The sequence below is a fragment of the Myxine glutinosa genome, chromosome 1 (assembly GCF_964187855.1).
Source record: "Myxine glutinosa chromosome 1, kmMyxGlut1.1, whole genome shotgun sequence".
Classification (NCBI taxonomy): domain Eukaryota; kingdom Metazoa; phylum Chordata; class Myxini; order Myxiniformes; family Myxinidae; genus Myxine; species Myxine glutinosa.
In genome coordinates, this window is record NC_136261.1 from 414,263,483 (window position 1) to 414,282,951 (window position 19,469).

Consider the following 19,469-nt stretch of genomic DNA (forward strand, 5'->3'; position numbering starts at 1 on the left):
TGGAGTTAGCTTCATCACGGGAGATTCCAATGATTCTGAATGCTTTGGTTACAACAGCGTGAAGACGAGCTAGGTGTGAGGCAGGAGCACCAGCCCAGAGGGGAGAGCAGTATTCCATTGAGCTGCGGATGAAAGCCTTGTATGTGGTGAGGAGCTTAGGTGTGCCAAGGAAGGACTTCGCATGACAGAGGATGCCCAGTCTGTGACTGGCTTTGGAGGCCAGATTTGAAATGTGGTTTTCCCAGGAAAGATCATGGCAGATAGTGAGACCCAAAAGCTTGAGTGACAGAACTTCTTGGAGAGGATTATTCAGAAAGTGGATGGGAGGGTTGTCCAGTCGGTCTTTTCGGAGAGACATCGTAAGAGTGTGGGATTTGTCAGGATTGAAAGACATGTTCCACTTGTTTGAACAGTCTGTGATTTTGTCCAGGTCTGCAGAGAGTGAAGAGGCTGCAGACTGCCGATCTGAGGGATGAAGAATGGAGCGACAGAGAGTAGAGTCATCAGCAAAGAGATAGAGAGGATTTTCAAGAGAGTCAGAGAGATCATTGATGAAGACCAGAAAAAGCACAGGGCCCAGAACACTGCCTTGGGGAACTCCAGCCTGAACAGGAAGAGGAGATGAGAGAAACCCATTCAGGGCCACACGTTGACTACGACTAGAGAGGAAGTCCGCCAGCCATGCGTGGAGATTTCCATGGATACCAAAGGAGGAGAGTTTGGTGAGCAGAGCGGGGTGCCAGACCGTATCGAAGGCACGTGATATGTCAAGGGAGACAGCTCTAATTTCCTGTTTGGCATTGAGGACCTCCATCCATTGTTGAGAAAGAAGAAGCAGCATGTCCAGAGTGGAGTGACCAGGTCTGAAACCAAATTGATGATCAGAGATCAAGCCATTGGAGAAGAGGAAAGATTTCATATCTGAAGCAATGATGGATTCCATGACTTTGCTGATAATTGGGAGAAGGCTGATTGGTCTGTAGTTGCTGGGATCTGTTTTTGCACCTTTTTTGTGCAAAGCGGTGATGTTGGCAGATATCCAAGCAGATGGAAGATGACCTTGAGCAAAAGAGAGGGTGAAGAGAACAGAGAGAGTGAAAGAGCGGAAGAACAGGATTTTAGGACCCGTGGGCTGATGCCGTCAGGTCCAGTTGCAGAATCAGAGTCGAGGGTTGACAGAAACTTTTCCACCTTGTCAGGAGGAAAGGACACGGAGTCCAGGAGCAGCTGGGTATGACTGGGTACAGAGAGGGATGGGTTTGGGACACAAGATTTAGAGGCAAACACAGAGTTGAGGCATTCAGCTTTTTCACGTGCGGAGTCAGCCGTGTGGCCATTTGAGGTGAGGGAGGGGATGGAGGGGGGAACAAACACCAGAAACAGATTTGACCAGACGCCACCAGGATTTGGAAGAGAGAGACAGATAAGATAGTTCGGTCCTGAGAACGGAACGTTGTACCTGTGATCGATACAATAGATCTTCACGTTGGTTGTACCTGTGATCGATACAAAGATCTTCATATTATAATAATAATAATAATAATAATAATAATAATTCATTTATTTTGTATAGCGCTTTTCCAGAAGCCCAAAGGCGCTTTGACAGAGTGGAAAACATAATGCATAACAATACATGAAAACAACAATTGCAAAAAGACAAGAATCAAGAAAACAAACAGCAGCGATATACGGCATATATATAAGACAAGAATCAAAAAGACAAGACAAGAATCAATAGGGAAATATTTAAAGCAAAAGGAGGGAGAAGGAGAAGAGATAGTCAGGGGTTAAATGCTGTGGGTTGAATGTTGAATGCAGCGTTGAACAGGTGGGTCTTTAGTGATGTTTTGAATGTGGTGAGTGAGGAGGAGTCTCTGATGGTGTGAGGTAGTGAGTTCCAGAGGGTGGGAGCAGCGATGGAGAAGGCCCTGTCCCCCCAGGATCTGAATTTGGTCCGGATGGAGGGGGTCAGGAGGTTGGTACCAGCAGAGCGGAGGTTGCGGGTGGGAGTGTGTCTGGAGAGGAGGTCAGCCAGGTAGGATGGGGCCAGGTTATGGAGGGCTTTGTATGTCAAGAGGAGGATTTTGTACTGGATTCTCTGGGGGATGGGGAGCCAGTGAAGCTTGTAAAGGACGGGGGTGATGTGGTCACGGGTCCGGGAATGAGTGAGTAGACGGGCAGCGGAGTTCTGAATGTATTGGAGTTTATTGGTGATTTTTGAGGGTGAACCATAGAGGAGGCTATTGCAGTAGTCCAGACGGGAGGTGATGAAGGCGTGGATGAGGGTTTCTGCAGCCGTGGAGGAGAGGGATGAGCGGAGACGGGCAATGTTTTTCAGGTGAAAGAAGGCTGACTTTGTGATCTGTTTAGTGTATTTGTCGAAGGAAAGGGTTTGGTCAAAGATGACGCCAAGATTCCGGATGTGAGGGGAGGTGGATACTGGGATACCGTCGATGTTGAGGGCAAAGTTATGGGTGGATTTTGTGAGCGTTTTTGGGCCAATGATGATTATTTCAGATTTATCACAGTTAAGCTTGAGGAAGTTGATTTGAAGCCAGGATTTTATTTCAGTGATGCAGTTTGTCAGGATAGAGTGGGTGTCGGTGGAGACGGACTTGGTGGAGATGAAAAGCTGGATGTCATCGGCGAAGCAGTGGAATTGGAGACCATGACGGCGGATTAAGTGACCGAGCGGGGACAGGTAAAGGATGAAGAGGAGGGGGCCAAGAACTGAACCTTGGGGGACACCTTGGGGGAGGGGAGCAGTGGGGGATTTGCAGTTATTGATGGAGATGAACTGGCATCTGTCAGAGAGGTATGATTTAATCCAAGAGAGGGCAGTGCCGGTGACGTTAAAGGTGGATTCAAGTCGGGTGAGGAGGATAGTGTGATCGATGGTGTCAAAGGCAGCGCTGAGGTCGAGGAGGACGAGAATGTTGAGGTTGCCAGCGTCAGAGGAGAGGAGAAGGTCGTTGGTGATTTTGAGGAGAGCAGTTTCAGTACTGTGGTTGGAGCGGAATCCGGATTGGAATGTTTCATACAAGTTATTGGCAGAGAGATGATGTTTGAGTTGAGTGGCTACAGCGCGTTCCAAAACTTTTGACAGAAAGGGTAGGTTGGAGATGGGTCTGAAGTTGTTTAGGGTGTCAGGGTTTAGACCAGGTTTTTTTAGAATGGGGGTAACAGCAGCAATTTTGAGGGAAGGTGGGACGATGCCTGTAGACAGGGAGGAGTTTATTGTTGCAATGATAAGTGGAGAGAGAGCAGGGAGGGAGGCTTTGACAAAGCTGGAGGGGATGGGGTCAAGAGTGCAGGTGGCAGTTTTCATTCCTATGAGGAGTTCAGAGAGGTCAGTAGGAGAGATTGGGGAGAACCGAGACAGGGGATGGCAGGACAAGGGGGGGCAGGTGGTTGGAGGGGGAGCGGGTGCGGCGGTGGTCAAGCTGTTGTAGATGTTGTCAATTTTGCGTTGGAAGAAAGAGAGGAAGGAGATGCAGTTGTCTACTGTGAATGACTGGGTGGTGGTGTTCAGGGGGCGGAGGAGTTTGTTTATTGTCGAGAAGAGTGCTTTTGGGTTTCCGGAGCCAGAGTGGATAATTTGAGAGTAGTAGGCAGAGCGGGCGCGGGAGAGGGCATCTTTGTAGTGTTGTATGTGGTCCTTGTAGGCTTGGGAGTGAACTGTGAGACCCGTTTTATTGCGGAGTCTTTCAAGTTGGCGAGCACGAGTTTTCATCAGGTGGAGTTCAGGGGTAAACCAGGGAGCAGAATGGGTGAAAGAAACTGTTTTGGTTTTTACAGGCGCAAGCTGGTCAAGGCAGGAGGAGAGAGTGTGGTTGTAGTAGTCAGTGAGGTCGGAAGGGGTGTGGAGGTCAATGAAGGGAGAAGTGGACATTTTTTCAGAGAGGGTGGATGAGAATGAGGTAGGTGAAAGAGCGTTTAGCTTACGGAAGTTGATTGTGCGATAATGCCTTGGTGTTGGGGCGGGGATGTTGATGGTCAGAGTGATGGCTAAGTGGTCAGAGAGGGTGAGGTCGGAGCCATAGAGATGGTGCAAATTTAATCCAGTGGAGCAGACAAGGTCCAAAATGTGACCACGGATATGGGTAGGAAAGTCGACATGTTGAGTGAGGTTAAAGCAGGTGAGTAAATCAGTGAAGTCAGTGGTTATTGTGGAGTCAGTGGAGTCCATGTGGATATTGAAATCACCAAGGAGGAGGATTGAGGGGGAGAGGGAACATAGCTGGGTCAGAAAGTAGGAGAAGTCAGACAGGAATGATGGGTGTGGTTTGAGAGGGCGGTAGACGACAGCCATGACTGACTGCGTGTGACCAGAGAGTTTTAAAGCCAGGTGTTCAAATGATGGAGCAGATGAGATGGAGATGAGGTTGGTCTTGATGTCTTGACGGTGGATAACGGCAATTCCACCACCTCGGCCCTCCGAGCGTGGTTTATTGACGTAGGAATATCCATTGGGTGTGGTGAGGTTGAGTGTGTAGTAGTCCAGAGGTTGTTGCCAGGTTTCGGTGAGACAGAGAAAGTCCAGTTTGTTATCCAGGATGTATTCGTTCAGGATGAGGCATTTATTGTTGAGGGACCGGGTGTTGAACAGGGTGAGCTTGATGTTGTTTTGAACAGCAGGGATGAATTCAGGTGATTTAGCCAGGGTTCGTAGGCAAGAGGTGCGATCGTGTGGGTTGCTGTGACCAGGTGCGCTGGGACGAAGAGTGGAAAGGGGTTGGTTCATATTGGTTCATATTGGTTGTACCTGTGATCGATACAATAGATCTTCACATTGGTTGTACCTGTGATCGATGGAATAGATCTTCACATTGATTGTACCTGTGATCGATAGAATAGATCTTCACATTGATTGTACCTGTGATTGGTAGAATAGATCTTCACATTGGTTGTACCTGTGATTGGTAGAATAGATCTTCACATTGATTGTACCTGTGATTGGTAGAATAGATCTTCACATTGATTGTACCTGTGATTGGTAGAATAGATCTTCACATTGGTTGTACCTGTGATGGGTATGATAATCTTCACATTGATTGTACATGTGATTGATAGAATAGATCTTCACATCGGTTGTACCTGTGGTTGATTGACAATTATTTGTTTTTATTGATCACCCTCTCTGATCCATTTCCTTCACTTATCGTCGTTTCCAAGATGGACGATGCCGGTTTGATATTTCGGTTTTAGATGCCGGTTGAGTCCCACTTCTGACCCCAAAGGTAAACTCACACGTCAGGTTCAAAATATTTCATATCTCGAAAGATATCGATTAATATTCCGTGTTAATTTATATAAAAGAGTTTGTAAGATCCTGATTTATATCTGATCGATCTGAGTAGTTACATTCAAATTCCCTTTGATGTTCCTCGTCTTGTTATCCCAAGGTTTGTGCCGTTTACCTGACGGATTCACCTGGGGATCAATTTCAAGAAAAAAAAATTCAGATAAAAAGGGAATTTTCAATAAATACAACAAATAGTTCAGTATTATGAGGTACACTGGTAGTCGGGTCTCCCAACATCGGGGGCAGGAGGATGGGGGTACGGGGGGGAGGGGAAAGAGGTGATTTATTGGAATTAATTTTTAAAAAAACCCTCCACATGGGATTCAGGTACATATTAATACAACAAACAACAACAGGCATTTTAAGGCCATTTTCCCTGCAAGAGTGGGGGTTAGTCCTGCGGTCCCCAGGTAGATATTAATAAAATATTATATTCAACTACCACTACTAAACTCGAGTTTTAAAAGTTATCTTTGAATGAAACGAACATTTGAAGAAGAATCCAAATTGTATGGTGAGGAGAGTGAAGAGTTCGGGTTAATGTTAATTTCACTTTAAATGAGATAAACAATGAACTTATTTAATTATATAAACTTTATTTTAATATAAACATTAATCAGTAATAACATCGTCATGAACAGGTAAATGATTTGATTGATTTGAACCAAAATAACCAGATCAGTTCGGGATGAAAGTTTATTTCACTAAATGTACAAAATGAACGGAATCAACCCAAACCCCAAGAGCGGGTTTAACGGGGTCCATGAAGTTCCCCCTGAACACGTGCAGGACCCGCGAGTCCCCAAAACACGTCAACTCTCCCGCCTCGCAATCTAAGAAGAACCCAAACCGTTCAGGATCCCCCGGCACGGACAGGTCGGTACGTTGATCGTTGTGACATGCGGAGTATTTGTTATTATATTTATATAAACACCAAGACTCAGGATTCAGTCCCAACATGCTCTCTTCTCCTTTTCTCACCATTGAGTTTAAACAGATTCCCATTCCCCACCAACGACTCGTCCTCACATCGACCTCCCAGTAATGACGACCCGAGGAGAAACTCTCACGGGAAACAACTTGTGACCAATAATCAAACCGATCAGGATGTTCCGGGTACTGAATCTCAGTCCTGGTGAGAGTCGCTGTCCTGAGATCCCCGGAGATCTTGATCTCTGGATGTGCAGAGTTTGGGTCCAGACTTGGGGTCCGTCCATCTGAGGACACGACACAGTGTTAGACAAATGGACAAAAATACAAATACATGTCTCTTTTTATAAACTTTGGGAATCACATTTATCACAAAAAAACAACTTTTATTACAATTGTTTTTATTTATTTACTTCACTTCCAACACCTTAATTTATTTATTTACTTTACCACCAACAACTTCGAGGGGGAGGATCGGGAGGAGAGAAGACGAGGGAGGAGGTGTGTGAGAGTGAGGAGAGAGGATGAGGAGGGAAGGATGAATATCCGGCAGATGTGACGCCATTTAACGGGACGATGCGCACATTGGTGAAACACCAGGATGAGAGTCTATAGCTCGGTCGGGATTCAAACCCAGGTTAGACACCTTAGAGCGAGTGTGGATACCTCTCGGGCATCGTGCTTGTCCCGTTGCTTTAATTCTCCAATTTATTTTGCCTTCCATCCAATTCCGGAGATATCCCCATGGAGCAGCGAGCCACCGTATCACCATGGAAACCAAGTGGCTTCAGCACTTGACGCGTTCGTTGTTTTACATGTATATTTTTTTATTGATATAATAATTATAACTATACTAATACAATGAAAGCAGATCGCACGAAAAGGGGGGAAATAAGACATTTATAGCAGGTGAGGCACCGCCCGAGGCACTGCACATTGCCGCAGACCCCAACAAAGGCATGTGCAGGGGGGAGTTTGAAGAAGAAGAATTATCAGAAGCAGATTGTTTCTCTGTCATATTTTCCAAGTTTAAATAAAGTTTCTCGTGAGTTTAAAGAAGATCTGGGCGGTGTATGTTGCCACAAACACGGGGAAAATCAAATTTGTTGTTTTTAGCTCAGATGGAATGAAGTTCAGGTAAGCTGATGCGACGGCGCGTCCATCGTCTGTAAAAACATTTGCAATTTCTTCCCCGAAACCGCTGATGGGATTGTGACCAAATTTGGCACAAATGATATTTGTTATGTTGTGACTAAAATTTGTTCACAGCATTAAAAACATCCAATTCAAAGTGGATCCAGGTTTGACCCACCAAATCGCCTTTGCCTCTGAATCGACACACACTATTTTGATGATGAAACGTCACCACAACCTTCATCACCCATGATGTACCAAAATTTGTTCACGGCATTCAAAAAACGGTGGGGAGAGGGGGGGTTTGCCTCCCAAAATAAGTATTTTTTGTTTGTTTGTTTGTTTAAAGCCTTATGATTATGATAGTATGATTCTACATGCTGCCCTGTCTTCGAGCAACCATTGAAATTGGTTTAAAACACATTTAGTCAGTGTAGTCTCTTGATTATTCCACCAGGTGAGCGTCCATATGTTTTATGTTGACTATAATACTCGACCTGCCGCTTCGCTGACAGAAATACCAATATTTGCTGCGATGGCTAAGCTATGGGGGAAGAAAAAAAAGGATTCCTGGGAGATCCTTCTCTCCGTGCAGGGATAACCAAAGTCACGTGTTGGCATTTGCAGTTTTGACACGCATGTACCCATAAATTATAATCTATATATATAAAAAACAGTTTGTGTGTGTGTAATGTTACCGATAGACTCCTAAACGGAGAGGCTCACGTGCTTGATATTTGGCATAGACATGGCCATTGAGCCTGGGAAGAACATGGCCGACCTAAAAAAAAATATTTCATCATATTTTTTTACCATATTTTTACCTCAGCACATTTCAGTGAGGAATATTATGCACGGAATCTGACCGGTGGCAGAACAGCGCGCTGATTCGCTCAGAGCGATCACGTGATGTTCCTTGCCGCCATTAACTCAGTTACGCGTTCGCACGTATTTCAGAGCGAAAAGCGATTGCGTTTTTTCACATTTCAGCGAGGAACATTGCCATTCACACCACATAGGTTTTTTTTTCTTTCATCTTTACGAGATCCATATTTTTTATTCATATTTACCTCAGCGCATTTCAGCGAGGAATATTATACACGGAATCTGATCAGGTGGCAGAGCAGCGCGCTGATTCGCTCAGAGCGATCACGTGATGCTCCTTGCCGCCATAAACTCACAGTTACGCGTTCGCACGTAATTCACACGTTCAAAACAAACGAGATCCGCGAAGCGAGTTGGTCGAGTCATGCTAACTAAGATGGCGACACGCGGCTTCACTTTTCACGGAGTATGAGCGTTCTATATATTTTCAATTCAGTGCGCCCGACTCGCTCACGTACTTGATTTGTGGCATAGACATGGCCATTGGGCCTTCACGGTGTAATTTGTGCGAGGCTTTTGTCCGAGTGAGCTTGAGTCAAGAGGGCGAATGTACGGGTTGGGAATGTACGGGTCTCCCTTCCCCCGCCTGACAACGCCGGTACTGGAGGGCGTCACAGGATCGGTGAGTCTCCAAAATCCGCTTCGTGCTGTTGCGAAGATGCAGGACGATGTCGCGATTGTTGTGCTGCTCTCCGACCATGAGAACTGCAACGTCATTGTTGACTGGCCCTCCCCTTCTCTCCCCCTTCCCTCTCCCCCCTCCCCCTCCCCCGTTCTCCCTCCCACTCCCCCCCCTCCCCCCCTCTCCTCCCCTACCCCCCCTCTCCTCCCCTCCCCCCCATTCCCCTCCCCTCCCCTTCCCCCTCTCCTCCCCTCCCCCGCCCGGCAATGCCAGGTACTTCTGCTAGTTTTTAATAAACTAGAACAATGCGACTGTGTCGCCAATATGCCTCCGCATAGCCCCGCAATGGGTAGATGCCATCGTTCGCTGTCCTAACAATAAACAAATTTGATTTAAATCCCTTCAGCTGTTTTCAAGTATCACATTTCTACCCGACATGACGGGTTTCACATCGATCGGTGAAGCAGTTTCAGAGACGGTATTTTTTTTTAATATCAGCTTTCAAGCCAATATGGTTGCCATATCACATGACATATGACCTTAAAAAATGTACATGTATGGGTCTGCATATGTATGGGTAGGGGATCACGTTTGTGAAGTTTCGTGTTAATCGGATAAGGTTCCTTTTTCTATCCAGTATGGCTGCCAAACCACGTGACCTACAACATCACCATTTTCAAACTATATGCAACAGTGCTGTTAGATAATTGTAAAATTTTGCATCGATAGGGTGAGCGGTTTCAGAAATATAATTATTTAATATTTTCCTTCAATCCAATATGGTTGCCAAACCATGTGACCTATGATGTCATAAATGTAATATTTCAATACGAGTGGGTCATAGATCATGTGCATGCAATTTCAGATTTTTAGGAAAAGGAATTCGATTAAAACATTTTTGGCTGGTATACCACTTCACCCATGATGTCACCATTTTCATGCTTTTGTTCCCCATTGGGAGTAGTTGACAACGTGCCAAGTTTCAAATTTTTCCATTCAGCGGTTTCCGAGAAAAACACACACACAAAAACACAAACACACACGCACAAACACACACGCACACTCATTTGGGTCTCCGGTGTCTTTTGGGTCTCCGGTGTCTTTTGGGTCTCCGGTGTCTTTTGGGTCTCCGGTGTCTTTTGGGTCTCCGGTGTCTTTTGGGTCTCCGGTGTCTTTTGGGTCTCCGGTGTCTTTTGGGTCTCCGGTGTCTTTTGGGTCTCCGGTGTCTTTTGGGTCTCCGGTGTCTTTTGGGTCTCCGGTGTCTTTTGGGTCTTCGGTGTCTTTTGGGTCTTCGGTGTCTTCAGGGGATTTTTGGTCGTAATTGTCTTTTGGTTCCTCTGGCCTTGAAAGGTCTTTGGGTCTTTTGGGTCTTCAGTGTCTTCAGGGGATTTTGGGTCTTAATGGTCTTTTGGTTCCTCTTGTCTTTAAGGGTATTTGGTTTTTTTGGGGTCTTCGGAGTCTTTTGGGTCTTCGGGGTCTTTTGAGTCTTCGGGGTCTTTTGGGTCTTCAGAGCCATTTGGGTCTTCAGGGTAATTTGAGCCTCAGGGCCTTCAAGGGTATTTTGGGTCTTTGGGGTGTTTTGGGTCTTCACGGGTCTTGGGGGCATTAAAGGCTCGTCAAATGTCTGAGGGGTCTCAGCAGTCTAAATGTAATTAAGAGGGTTAATTAAGAAGGTGTTAATTTTATTTGAAGAAGAAGTTTTCGTCACACATAAACAAACATACTGTTATGTCGGTAGGGTCGAGGAATATCTAGAGTCAGGTAGATCTGAATAGGTAACATGCTTCGTCTGTCGCGGCAGGGAATCAACGCTGTAATAAGTTCCTAAGCGGGTTGTCGGGTAAGAATATACCTGTGAACATACCAGGATGTTCGTGTGCTCGGTAGTGATAGGGATTAGAGATAACAGCCCCTGTGTGTCACACCTGGTAATCAAACCTTTGTCCCTTATGGCAATGCATACCCATATAAACACTTAGACAGGCCCTGTAGTGCACACATTAATTAAATTCCCTTCCCTGACAATGACTTTGGAAGAAAACGGACAGGAAACCAGGCCAGGACACCGCCGATGATGGCTGCCGCCAGTCGCATCACGAACTTGCATAGCAAACATGCCCAGGAGGTTGTGATTGGAAGGCGCTGATTGGGTGGTGCGCCAAGGCTGACGTCGTAACCCAGGTTATATAAGGGCGCGCAGAACGACATTTTCCCTCTTGCGCAGCTAGAACCCTTGCGCTCTCTGGCTGTCTCGGCGTGTTTGAAGCTCTTGCGCTTATTCTTGGTCTTGAGAGGTCTTAGTGGTCGTTGGCTTGCCATCTGCGTGGTGCTTGGAGCGGTGCTTGATGCTTGTCCTTGGAGCGGTGCTCGGTGCTTGTGCAGGAGCGGGGCTCGGTGCTGTGAACGGGCAGGACCTTGTGTGCGAACGGAGAGGGCGTTGGCTTGGGCCTTGGCGGGGATGTGGTGCTGGAGCGAGGAACCTCGTGGTGTGCAGCGGAGCTTGGAGCCGCATGGGGACAAGACGACGGACAGTTAGGACGCACCACATTTTACATTACATAACGAACGTTTTTCTTTTGGTTATTCATTTTCCTGTGTCTTGTTTTTGAAGTGAGGTGTGTGGGATCCCAACTTAGGCTCTTTATTTGATTACCGTCACGTTTCATTGTCTCGGGTTCCGGAATAAACGTGTTTATTTTTGTAAATTATAATTCGGTGTCGAGTACATTAATTTCCCTGCAGCTGCCGTCAGTTCACTGAAGATAAGCGCTTTTGCCACAGCTTCCACTTCCCTTCTTCCTCCCGCGTTTTATAGCCGAATCCGTGTTTGGTCGTCGCCTCCAGTAAATCCGTTCTGGTCCATCCGCGGTCCCTGGTCTAAACCGGAAGGGTCCGCGTGACAACTGGTAGTCAGGAGTGGGATTGATTCCTGTAGTAAATTTGGTGTCAAGAGAGGATCTGGGCCCGTCAGACAAATTTTATTGTCCTCAGCGAGACATCGACACGGTCGGGCGTACATCGCGCCCGACATTTGGACGAAAAATTTTCGTAGTCCGAGGCGATAAATTGTATAGTCGATTGGGCTTGCACGACGTGAAAGGTGCGTCATTAAATTTAGATCGACATCTGAGGTAGAAGCCGCGCGGGAAAGCGACCTCCTCTCCTCGGATGGAAGAGGTGAGCGGTATGGAGGAAAGGAGAATGGAAGATGCGGGAAGCATTGGGGGTGAGTCGGACGTAGCTGTGGTGGAGCGTAGTGGTGGAACTTCCCCCGCCAGAGGGACGGCCCCCATGGACAGCCAGGCCTTAATGAAATTTATGACGAAGTTAATAAATAGTAGCAGTGAGCGAACCAGTGCGGAATTGAAGGGAGAGATGAGGGGAATGAGTAGAGAGATGGGGGAAATGAAAAATGAATTAAAAGGAGAGATCGGAGAAATGAAAAATGAATTAAAGGGAATAGACAATGACATGAAGGGAATGAAAGGGGAATTGAAGGGAGACTTAAAGCGAATGATTAACAAAATGGATGCCAGGACGAGTGAGTTGGAGGAGGAACGAAAGAATGGTGCCGTTGGGGCCCAGGAGAAGCCAAGAGTGGCAGAAATTCAATCGGAATGGGGGGAAGCCAAATTGGGAATTGCACTGGGAATGGCAATGGAAGTAAATGGGGAGTGCCCACAGGTGAATGGGGAATGCGTACAGGTAGATGTGGAATGTGAAGAGGTGAATGGAGAATTAAATTGTAAGGGAGGATGTTGCCCACATCGTGGCCTGGAGGTTTATCAGGGCCGGGTGGATGTCACAACACCCCAACCGGGGGATTAATTTGGAATGGTGCAGCACCAGGGCGGTGGTGCAGAGCGAGAGGGGGTATCATTATCGGGGGTCCGGCTAATAGAGCCAGACTGGGTATTTATTGGGGAAGACCTGTCAGGGCCACACAATATTGATGGGGATGATGAGCATGATGTGATCAGCGGCTGGGGACATGGGACAGTCCCATGGAGGACAAGGTTGACCAGGCCGAAAGGAGTTTGGAGGATGAGGTGAGTCGGTCCGAGGATGTGGTTGAAGTGACCGAGGGGACCCTCACCGTACACTACGATTTGGTAACGGAGGCTCCAAAATTACAGAACCAGTTGGGCGAGTTTGTTGGCTCTGGGCTGAATTCGGACAGAGAGGGATCGGGAGATAGAGCCTCCGACAATTTGGTCCCCGTAAGGAATGTGGACCAGCTGCAGGGAGGGGCAGAACAACCTGAGGGAGTCGTTACCTGCAACTGTGGTTTGGCACAGGTGGTGAGAAATTTTAAAAGAAAAAAGAAAATTACATTTAAATGGGAAATTCATTTGGAGCAGCCTTGGTTGGAGTTGGTCCCCGGGCTGTGGGATTTGGACCAGGAGAGGTCATTGTGGATGGCCTCGGGCAAAAGTTGCCCCTTTCAAAATTTGGGTATGCCAGCCAGCTGGGGGGCTGTGCTGGCGAGATTTGGACGTGGGGTCCAGCCTTGGGTGTCGAGGTACGACCTGGGCCCCACGGGTGGTCTGGTGGAGTGTGGCGTCCCTTGTCCATCGGGGCGCCGCCCGAGCTGATGGCTCGGGCCGACAGGGTCACCGGACCCTGGTGGGGGTTAAGACCTCCAGGGGGTGTCCGTGGTGGTTTCTCAAGCCTGGGATGGCATTTATTGAGGACCACTAGGGGGAGGTGTTGTGGGTCGCGCTTTGGTGGTGGCAAAATGGACGGCCAACTTGGGCCTGATGTAGTGAACACCCGGGCATGCGGCCTGACACCCTCCTCCTGAGACTCTAGGACAGCCAGCATGTGGTGACCTGCCATGCTGTGCTATGGACGTGGGTCGAACCAAATGGACAGGAATGAGATAGCCCACCGGCCAACTATTGGGGCATCTGTGGAACGTGATGGTGTTAGAGTGACCTTCCACAGATGTTCCGTTATGATTTATGGACTCTCGGTTTGGGAAGAGAGCCATGGGGTTAATGTGATCGGGAATGTGTAACGAGCCGAGCATATGGGCCATGCTCGGCTGGCATGTGTATGGCAAAGCATCGTTCTTTGGTGAAATGAGTGAATTGTGAAAAATGTTAGACATGGGTAATCTGTGGGTTAGATGCAAATTTAAGGGTGAATTTTGAAATGTCATGGTGGTCACTGACAGTTGTGACACCATTATTGATCCAGGTGTGTAGACAAAAGTGTTGGAGGCTGTGATAAAATTGACAGGGTAGCAGGACACAGCTTTCAACTGGTTGCGGGGGCGACTGTGCCGATATTTGGGACACGGGATCATGGGGATGGAGTTGGGGGTCTGGGAGTCAACGTGATGCTATGGGTGTCCGAGGTGTGTGGACCATGTCTTCTGGGTGGGTTTCCTGGTGGAGCATGGCTGTCGACTGGACCTTGGTGTGGTCAAGTGTGGGTGGGCACTGGGGGGCTGCAGTTCTATGGACTGGGGGGTGAGGGCGGCGCCGCACTGCGACCGTCTCCCCCAGGGCCGAGGTTGTGCGTGCGGTAGTGTTTGCGGCAGCAGGTGCTCACCACATTGGCCAGCTGGGGCTTATGCAGCTGTGTTCCTTGCAGGGGGGCCGAATGATGGATGGTGGGTCGCACCCTTGTGGACACTCATGGGCCATGTTGGCGTTTTGACTGCTCACCTTGTCCCGATGACCCTTGCACGGTAGAGGTGCGGAGCTGTCGTAGCCACATGCAGTTGTGTAGTGATAATCACCGTTGGATGCGGATCCACATGCCTGCCAGGAAAGTGGGGACAAAAGAGAAATTTGGAAGAATTTGATTGGTCCAATGTGAAATTTTGGGATTTTGTGGGTGGATGGCACTTTGGACCTGACCAACCGGTAGTTACCTGCAAATCAAGGTAGAGGTAAGGCCTTGATGTTTACTGTCCCAGGCTTCAGGACCTGCTTATGGAAATTGGGGACAGGTAATTTGGAGTTGGGAGGCGGGTGAGAGTGATGACATGGCCGGTGAGGGGGATGGAATGTGTGCCACACAGTCTTGTGCATGGCGTTTGTGTTAGTGTTGTGGTGATGTGTTTTCATGTGGTCGTGAGTTTGGAAATGGAAACTGAGAATGAGTGGTGATTATTGTGTTGGAAATGGAGATGTATTGGTTAAATGTGAATGGGATTTCTCAATGGCAGGTCATGGCAACTTTTTGTAATGCAATCCATGGAAATATGTGAGAATTGAATGGCAGCGGGGGAGGAGATGTGTTTTGGGATATTGTGGGTGGGGAAGGTGTGTGTGTGTCCGCAGGTACAGATCAGGCTCTGAGGAGCGATGCCTGCACCACCCCCCCTCTGCGACAATTACCCCCGGCAGCCAGTGATATCTGGAAATTGGGGCTCATCGGTGGAGGGTCTGGTTGGGCGCCGTGAGGTAAAGGAGACCCCCGGCGACCCATGGAGCTGCGCAGCAGCAGCAGTAGGCAATGGAGCCTGGTATGTGGAGACCCTCACCGGCGGGGTAACGGCGGAAAGGGCTGTTGGGCTGCCACGGGGCCAAGAGGTAAATGGGGGGGGGGGGGGCAATTAACTTGTAAGTCGGTTGACTTGTGTTTGGGACTGTGGGCACCACAGCCTGAAGCGCCCCCACGATCTTAGTTGTGCGGTACCTCCCCGCTGCCTAGAGAGAAATGCACACATGAATATGACATCAATGCCATGGTCCTGCTGGGGGGGGGGGGTGGGGGGGGGGAATGTAATCAGGGTGTGCTTTGTAATGATTTTGGATGATGATTTATGGAATGATAAATGAGTGGTTAAGGGGTTTGTGTTGAATGAATGTGGGCGAAATCCACCGAGCCATGTCACTTACCTGTAACACCTGAACAGGGCCCACGGAAATTTAGGGGTGCATTGGGATGGCCCCGCAGGTCAGGTTGTGTCTTGTGGCATCCACCGGGGGATGCGGTCTACAGACCAGGGTATGTACAAATGTTTTATAGAGTTTTGAATTTTTGAATAAGGCTAAGGGTTGTGGTGAAGTAGATTTTATGTGATGTTTGTTTCCTCCCTCCGCAGGAACAACGAATATTTGAAATGTACATATTTGATTGCATGATTGTTAAGGGGATTAGCATGTTAAGGAGAACAGGTAGGAATTCCGACTCACTTCCCACAGCCCTCCTGCTTTATTTCGTCGGCTAAGTAAGTGTGAGACAGAGTGTTAAGACTGCAATGGTAGCGCCTGCAGTGAACCTAACAGGAGCTATGGTTCCAGGGGGGGTGGGGAGGGGGGGTTGGGTGGGGGCTGTGTTATGTCAGTAGGGTAGAGGAATATCTAGAGTCAGGTAGATCTGAATAGGTAACATGCTTCGTCTGTCGCGTTAGTGGATCAACCCTGTAATAAGTTGTGTGTTCTAGGCGGGTTGTCGGGTAAGAGTATACCTGTGAACATACCAGGATGTTCGTGTGCTAGGTAGTGATAGGTATTGGAGATAACAGCCCCTGTGTGTCACACCTGGTAATCAAACCTTTTTCCCTTATGGCAATGCATACCCATATAAACACTTAGACAGGCCCTGTCGTGCACACATTATTTAAATGCCCTTCCCTGACAATGACTTTGGAAGAAAACGGACAGGAAACCAGGCCAGGACACCGCCAATGATGGCTGCCGCCGGTCGCATCACGAACTTGCATAGCGTCATGCCCAGGAGGTTGTGATTGGAAGGCGCTGATTGGATGGCGCACCAAGGCTGATGTCGTAACCCAGTTTATATAAAGGGCGCACCGAACGACATTTTCCCTCTTGCGCAGCTCGAACCCTTGCGCTCTCTGGCTGTCTTGGCGTGCTTGAAGCCTCTTGCGTAGCTCTAGCCCTTGTGCTCTCTGGCTGTCTCGACGTGTTTGAAGCTCTTGCGCTTATTCTTGGTCTTGAGAGGTCCTGGTGGTCGTTGGCTCGCCATCTGCGTGCTGCTTGGAGCGGTGCTCGGTGCTTGTGCTTGGAGCAGTGCTCGGTGCTTGTGCAGGAGCGGGGCTCGGTGCTGTGAACGGGGAGGGCGTTGGCTTGGGCCTTCGCGGTGCTGTAGTGCTGGAGCGAGGGACCTCGTGGTGTGCAGCGGAGCTCGGAGCCGCGTGGGGACAAGACGACGGACAGTTAGGACGCACCACATTTTACATTACATAACGAACATTTTTCTTTTGGTTATTCATTTTCCTGTGTCTTGTTTCTGAAGCGAGGTGTGTGGGATCCCAACTTAGGCTCTTTAATTGATTACCGTCACTTTTCATTGTCTCGGGTTCCGGAATAAACATGTTTATTTTTGTACATTCTAATTCAGTGTCGAGTACATTAATTTCCCTGCAGCTGCCGTCGGTTCGCTGAAGATAAGCGCTTTTGCCACAGCTTCCACTTCTCTTCTTCCTCCCACATTTTATAGCTGAATCTGTGTTTGGTCGTCGCCTCCAGTAAATCCGTTCTGGTCCATCCGTGGTCCCTTGTCTTAACCGGAAGGGTCCGCGCGACAATACATAACGACATTCCGACATAACCCTATGTTTGCTCTATTATAATAAGAGATATGATTCCACAATGTTTGTTGATGTAAGATTTTTATATGAGAGATCTGGAAATATCTTACAAGTTCCTTCAGGATTGTAAATTTTATCTGGGATGAACGAGCAATTTATACCGGCTTATGTTTCAGAACGAATCAGTATTTATGAAGAAAGATCTAGTTCTGATTACATCGTTAGTGTGAGAGAGAGAAAGAGAAAGAGAGAAAGAGAAAGAGCGAGGGGAGAGAGCGAGGGGAGAGAGCGAGAGCGAGAGCGAGAGAGAGAGAGAGAGAGAGAGAGAGAGAGAGAGAGATGGACGTAGTGGGAGGGAGAGAGAGAGGAGGAGGATGGGTAAGGAGGGAGGAGGGGGGGGGGATTAAGAAAGGCCTTTAATCAGCAAACACAAGTTTGGACTCTCCCCTCCTCCTGGTTGGACATCGTTCAATGAAACAAACTTTGGGTCTTGTGACACTTGACAAGAGGGAAAATCGTGTTGGAAAATAACTACGTGGAATAGATTGAAGGAAAATATAAACAGGGAAATAAAACAGAAGAAAAAGGAAAGAATGAAAATGAGGAAATATGGAATTTTAAATAATCTGTAAATGGAGGGGAGGTAGAAGCCAGCCCTACCCATTTCCCTTCACTTACAAAGTCTTCTCAGGTTGTTCTGATCCAGCTCAACCTCCTCCGGATGCTCCACCAGTCCTGTGGAAATGATTAAAGATGAACAAAAATTACAAGATGCGAAATTCTCTTATTTTTAAGTTTATGAAGATTTAAAAAATCTTTTTACCAAAAATCGAAATACAATAAACATGGGTGAAGAGAAAATGGACCTCCATTTTGTATCAAAATATATATAATTTTCATTGATTCATTGAGTAAATTTCACAACATTGTTCTTACACTTCCCTCCAATGAACTAAAATTGAGTGATCGCTAATTCGTTTTCTCCACAAGATAGAATGAATCTTTCGTTCTTCACTGGAATTGAACATCATACGATTCCAGGAATAAGTGAATGATTCAAGGTACACGTGAATGATTCCAGGAACATGTGAACAATTCAAGGTACATGCGAATGATTCAATGTGCATGCGAATGATTCAATGTGCATGCAATTGATTCAAGGTACACATGAATGATTCAAGGAACATGTGAATTATTTAAGGTACATGTGAATGATTCAATGTGCATGTGAATGATTTAGGGGAACATGTGAATGATTTTTGTTGATGTGGAATCGTCCTTGGTGAAATTAATCTGTTCATCGCTCCATGATAGATGTGAAAAACTTATAGAAACTACCTGTGAAAACCACTACGTACAACGTACGTACCTGTGAAAAAATTATAGATTAAAAAATTCAATTTTACCAACTCAGTATTTTTAGCTCACCTGGACTTTAGTACGGTGAGCTTATGCAATTGAGCAGTTTCCGTAGGTAAATGAGTGAGTGAGTAAGTAAGTCTGTAAACACTTCAGTCATTATCGCTTGAAGCAAACAAAACTTTGATGAAACTTCGCCATAAGCTTCATCTGATGCCGAATGAAGGTGTATTGACAGCATCAAAATCTACGCTCATTAAGGGGAACTACGGGGGTTTCTGCCCCCCCCCCCCCAAAATAGGTATTTGCTCTCTTCTCAAAAACTACACACGCAATTTTGATGAAACTTGATCACAACCTTCATCGCCCATGATGTACCAATGTTTGTTCACTGCATTAAAAATATCAGGATCTGAGGGGGTCTAGGGGGGGTTGAGCGACTGTTGCTCCTGATCCAGGTGAGCTTCTGGACTCACGGATTTTTTTTTTATGTCTCCCTGGATTGACCCAATGATTTATCGATCCGAAATGGAAATGACTGAATTATTTTGTCCAGCCTTTCATAATGTTCATTGACGAATTGTTTTTATCAAAACAATGAAAAAATTATTTGAAGATGGAAGTGAGAACAACTCATTCACCTGACATGTTTCCACGTGACGCATCACTGTGTAATCAGTGTGAGTGTTTTATGTACAACACCTGGAAATATTAACGAA